At 40.6% G+C, this 6,173-nt stretch overlaps 1 pseudogene; it reads right to left on the bottom strand.

Moving 5' to 3' along the window:
- Positions 1-3,975: 3,975 nt before the first annotated feature.
- Positions 3,976-5,748, bottom strand: LOC147357212 (olfactory receptor 4A47-like; annotated as a pseudogene).
- Positions 5,749-6,173: the final 425 nt, after the last annotated feature.

Raw genomic sequence — 6,173 nt, 5'->3', positions numbered from 1 at the left:
TCACAAGCAAAAATAAATTATTGATGGGTTTAAGGAGATCCAACCAGTCCATTCTGAAGGAGATCAGCCCTGGGATTTATCTGGAAGGAATGATGCTAAAGCTGAACCTGCAGTACTTTGGCCACCTCATGCAAAGAGTTGACTCATTGGAAAAGACTCTAATGCGGGGAGGGGTTGGGGTGGGAGGAGAAGGGGACAACAGAGGATGAGATGACTGGATGGCATCACTGACTGGGTGGACATGAGTCTCAGTGAACTCCGGGAGTTGGTGATGGACAGGGAGGCCTGGCATGCTGTGATTCATGGGGTTGCAAAGAGTCGGACACGACTGAGCCACTGAACTGAACTGAACAATAAAATATTTTGAAAAGTTATTTCAAGAAAAGCAAGAGGTTAAAATTTATAAAATCAATGGAAGGAAATGGAGTTTTCCAAGTGTAATGTGATAGAGGGAAGAAAAAAGTAAAATTATATATAAATAGCATCATTATATTAAAAACATCCATTATTATGGTGCTTCTGCTGCTGCTGCTGCTGCTAAGTCGTTTCAGCCGTGTCTGACTCTGTGCGACCCCATAGACAGCAACCCACCAGGCTCCCCCTGCCCCTGGGATTCTCCAGGCAAGAACACTGGAGTGGGTTGCCATTTCCTTCTCCAATGCATGAAAGTGAAAAGTGAAAGTGAAGTCACTCAGTCGTGTCTGACTCTTTGCGACCCCCTGGACTGCAGCCTGCCAGGCTCCTCCGTCCATGGTATTTTCCAGGCAAGAGTACTGGAGTGGGTTGCCATTGCCTTCTCCTATTATGGCACTAATGACATGATAAATAAATATATCAAGTGTCAAAGAACAGTAATTAGTTGTAAAAATATATGTAGTTAATATAAGAAGAGTTAATCAAATCAAATTTATAAATAAAAATTCTCACTCCAATAGATTCATAGTTCAAGGAATTGACACACTTTATATGAAGTGGATTCTATTCCCATATATTGTATAAGGAACAGGGAACACAAAGACAGTTAAATAACTTTTTCTGACTTGGTGAACATGGTGATTGCAGCCATGAAATTAGAAGACACTGACTCCTTGGAAGAAAGTTATGACCAACCTAGACAGCATATTAAAAAGCAGAAACATCACTTTGTCAACAAAGGTCCCTCTAGTCAAGGCTATGGTTTTTCCAGTGGACATGTATGAAAGTGAAAGTTGAACTATAAAGAAAGCTGAGAATAGGCTCCAGTTTCATCCACCTCATTCAATTCAGTTCAGTTCAGTCGCTCAGTCATGTCTGACTCTTTGCAACCCCATGAATCACAGCACGCCAGGCCTTCCTCTTCATCACCAGCTCCCGGAGTTCACTCAGACTCACGTCCATTGAGTCAGTGATGCCATCCAGCCATCTCATCCTCTCTCATCCCCTTTTCCTCCTGCCCCCAATCCCTCCCAGCATCAGAGTCTTTTCCAATGAGTCAACTCTTTGCATGAGGTGGCCAAAGTACTGCAGTTTCAGCTTCAGCATCATTCCCTCCAAAGAAATCCCAGGGCTGATCTCCTTCAGAATGGACTGATTGGATCTCCTTGCAGTCCAAGGGACTCTCAAGAGTCTTCTCCAATACCACAGTTCAAAAGCAACAATTCTTCAGTGCTCAGCCTTCTTCACAGTCCAACTCTCACATCCATACATGACCACAGGAAAAACCATGGCCTTGACTAGATGGACCTTTGTTGGCAAAGTAATGTCTCTGCTTTTGAATATGCGATCTAGGTTGGTCATTACTTTCCTTCCAAGGAGTAAGCGTCTTTTAATTTCACTGCTGCAGTCACCATCTGCAGTGATTTTGGAGCCCAAAAAAATAAAGTCTGACACTGTTTCCCCATCTATTCCCCATGAAGTGATGGGACTGGATGCCATGATCTTCGTTTTCTGAATGTTGAGCTTTAAGCCAACTTTTTCACTCTTCACTTTCACTTTCATCAAGAGGCTTTTTAGTTCCTCTTCACTTTCTGCCATAAGGGTGGGTGGTGTCATCTGCATATCTGAGGTTATTGATATTTCTCCCGGCAATCCTGATTCCAGCTTGTGTTTCTTCCAGTCCAGGATTTCTCCTGATGTACTCTGCATAGAAGTTAAATAAGCAGAGTGACAATATACAGCCTTGACGTACTCATTTTCCTGTTTGGAACCAGTCTGCTGTTCCATGTCCAATTCTAACTGTTGCTTCCTGACCTGCATACAGATTTCTCAAAAGGCATGTCAAGTGGTCTGGTATTCCCATCTCTTTCAGAATTTTCCACAGTTTATTGTGATCCACACAGTCAAAGGCTTTGGCATAGTCAATAAAGCAGAAATAGATGTTTTTCTGGAACTCTCTTGCTTTTTCCATGATCCAGCAGATGTTGGCAATTTGATCTCTGGTTCCTCTGCCTTTTCTAAAACCAGCTTGAACATCAGGGAGTTCACTGTTCACATATTGCTGAAGCCTGGCTTGGAGAATTTTGAGCATTATTTTACTAGCATGTGAGATGAGTGCAATTAGAACTGATTCAAATGCATTCTTTTTAATAGCTGAGTAATACTCCATTGTGTAAATGTGCCACAGCTTTTTTATCCATTCATCTGCTGATAGACATTATACAGAGTGAAGTAAGCCAGAAAGAAAAACACCAATACATTATACTAACGCATATATATGGAATTTAGAAAGATGGTAACGATAACTGTGTATGCGAGACAGCAAAAGAGACACAGATGTATAGAACAGTCTTTTGGACTCTGTGGGAGAGGGAGAGGGTGGGATGATTTTGGTGAATGGCAATGAAACATGTATAATATCATATAAGAAACTAATTGCCAGTTCAGGTTTGATGCAGGATGTAGGATGCTTGGGCTTGTGCACTGGGATGACCCAGAGGGATGGTATGGGGAGGGAGGTGGGAGGGGGGTTCAGCATGGGGAACACATGTACACCCGTAGCAGATTCATGTTGATATATGGCAAAACCAATACAGTATTGTAATTAGCCTCCAATTAAAATACATAAATTTAAATTAAAAAAATAAAGAAAGCTAAATACTGAAGAACTGATGCTTTTGAACTGTGGTGTTGCAGAAGACTCTTGAGAGTCCCTTGGACTGCAAGGAGATCCAACCAGTCCATCCTAAAAGAGATCAGTCCAAGTGTTCATTGGAAGGTCTGATGTTGAAGCTGAAACTCCAATACTTTGGCCACCTGATGCAAAGAGCTGACTCATTTGAAAAGACCCAGATGCTGGGAAAGATTGAAGGAAGGAGAAGGGGATGACAGAGGATGAGATGGTTGGATGTCATTACTGACTCAACCGACATGAAGTTTGGTTAGGCTTCAGGAGTTGGTGATGGACAGGGAGGCCTGGAATGCTGAGGTTCATGGGATCGCAAAGAGTCGGACATGACTGATCAACTGAATTGAACCGAACAGACTAATGAACAAAGGTAATTAACAAATATTTTTAACTGATCATTTAAAATATCTCTACAAATTAAAAGATTAAATTTCTGTCTTTGATCACGTCAATTGCAAAACAGAACTTCTCCACTTAATGCAAAAATACATTTGTCCAGTTGGCAAAATAACTATGATTTGATTATTTTCGGCCTATATACCTTTTTCATTCAGATTACTTTTGTATTCTTAGCCTCTTTATGCTTAGTATTATACTGTTTGAAACATCACTGTTCTTCAATATTAAGATGTTAAGCTATATAAAAATAAGATATGAAAATTATCTGACCAATACAAACAAAATATCTACTTCAAATATTTATGTGGGCTGTCTTTGAGTGGAGAGATGTAAATCAAGGTGTTAGGTCTTATTTTTTATTATTGCAAGTTATTAAACCTAACAAAAAATTTACTACAGTTAAAAAATTATACAAGGCTTTCATGGAAAGAGCAATGTTTCATTGAAAATAGGTGATACACTTTCCTGTTGCCTCATTTTCTTTTATTAGTCCAGAGCATTTTCATGGCATTTTTCATCTCAGCATTTCTCAGAGTATTGATTAGAGAGTTCAACATAGGAGTGATAATTGTGTAATACACAGTCAAGGATTTATCAATTTAACTTCTATGCACAGTACATCATGAGAAATGCTGGACTGGAAGAAACACAAGCTGGAATCAGGATTGCCGGGAGAAATATCAATAACCTCAGATATGCAGATGACGCCACCCTTATGGCAGAAAGTGAAGAGGAACTAAAAAGCCTCTTGATGAAAGTGAAAGTGGGGAGTGAAAAAGTTGGCTTAAAACTCAACATTCAGGAAACGAAGATCATGGCATCCAGTCCCATCACTTCATGGGGAATAGATGGGGAAACAGTGTCAGACTTTATTTTTTTGGGCTCCAAAATCACTGCAGATGGTGATTGCAGCCATGAAATTAAAAGATGCTTATTCCTTGGAAGGAAATTTATGACCGACCTAGATAGCATATTCAAAAGCAGAGACATTACTTTGCCAAAAAAGGTCCGTCTAGTCAAGGTTATGGTTTTTCCTGTGGTCATATATAGATGTGAGAGTTGGACTGTGAAGAAGGCTGAGCGCCGAAGAATTGATGCTTTTGAACTGTGGTATTGGAGAAGACTCTTGAGAGTCCCTTGGACTGCAAGGAGATCCAACTAGTCCATTTTGAAGGAGATCAGCCCTGGGATTTCTTTGGAAGGAATGATGCTAAAGCTGAAACTCCAATACTTTGGCCACCTCATGCGAAGAGTTGACTCATTGGAAAAGACTCTGATGCTGAGAGGGATTGGGGGTAGGAGGAAAAGGGGACGAGAGAGGATGAGATGGCTGGATGGCATCACTGACTCGATGGACGTGAGTTTAAGTGAACTCCAGGAGTTGGTGATGGACAGGGAGGCCTGGCATGCTGCGATTCATGGGGTCACAAAGAGTCGGACACGACTGAGCAACTGAACTGAACTGAAGGTGGAAGGAGGTCTCACATACATAAAAATACAGGGCACAAAAAAGAGGACCACCACAATGATGTGGGAACCACAGGTGGACAAGTCTTTGCACCTCCCTTCCTGACTAAGATTCTTCAGGGAGTGCAGGATGACCCCATAGGAGATGAGTAAGAGCATGAAGATGACCACACAGATCGCCCCATCATTGGCAACCACTGTGAGGCCAATAATGTAGGTGTCAGTGCAAGCAAGTTTCAACAAGGGGTACATGTCACAGATGAAGTGGTCAGTTACATTGGGGCCACAGAAAGGAAGGCTGTAAACAAAGAGAAGTTGAACTACAGCATGTAAAAACCCACCAACCCAGGCTAGGAGAAGAAACATAACACACACTCGCTGACTCATGATGGTCAAATAATGCAAGCATTTGCAGATGGCCACATAGTGGTCATAGGCCATGACCACCAGGAGTAAATTCTCAGCACCACCAAATAAGTGTCCTATAAAAAGTTGTGTTATGCAAGCTTGGAAGGAAATGGTTTTCTTTTCATAGAGTAAATCTGTGATCATATTTGGCATGACTGTAGTAACAGCATCCATAAATGATAAGTAGCCAAGAAAAAGTACATAGGGGCATCCAGGGTTGTATTGAACACCACAGTCAGGACAATGAGTAGTTTGCCCACCATGGTCACAATGTGGATGAGCAAGAACACAGCAAATAATATTTTCTGACCCTGGACACTCTGAGTGAGTCCCAAGAGGACAAACTCAGTTACATTTCTCCTTTGTTCCATAGATTTTTCTATATATCATATTTCAGAGCTCAGAACAGAATTAGCTGTAAATATAATTCTTACACATGGCTGCCTGAAAAATTAAAATAATTCATTTACTTATTGAACCAATAGGCAGTATGGTTATTATATTCTAATACTTTCAAAGATTATAATACCAGCCTGATTAAAATATCCTCCCTAACTTCAGCAATATTATAAGGAGGAGGCAAGTGATTAGATAAGTCAGTGAAGTTCTACAGATACTACATCATCTTCTAATGTTTAACATATTAAAAAACAATGCTTAGAGAACATTATCAGTTGAACCTATCAATTTAGACATTTAGAAATACCTGCCCTTTAAAATATCCCCAGATAGAGATATTTGAAGTTGGTTTCCAGGAACACTTGATATTAGAGAAGGTAAGTCTATTCTGGATCTT

The sequence above is a fragment of the Bos grunniens genome, chromosome 15 (genome assembly GCF_055505025.1).
Source record: "Bos grunniens cultivar Pamir isolate PY7600 chromosome 15, Bosgru_T2T1.0, whole genome shotgun sequence".
In the NCBI taxonomy this organism is placed as follows: Eukaryota; Metazoa; Chordata; class Mammalia; order Artiodactyla; family Bovidae; genus Bos; species Bos grunniens.
Note: the sequence above shows the minus strand (reverse complement) of the source record. Positions and strands in the feature narration are given on the sequence as shown.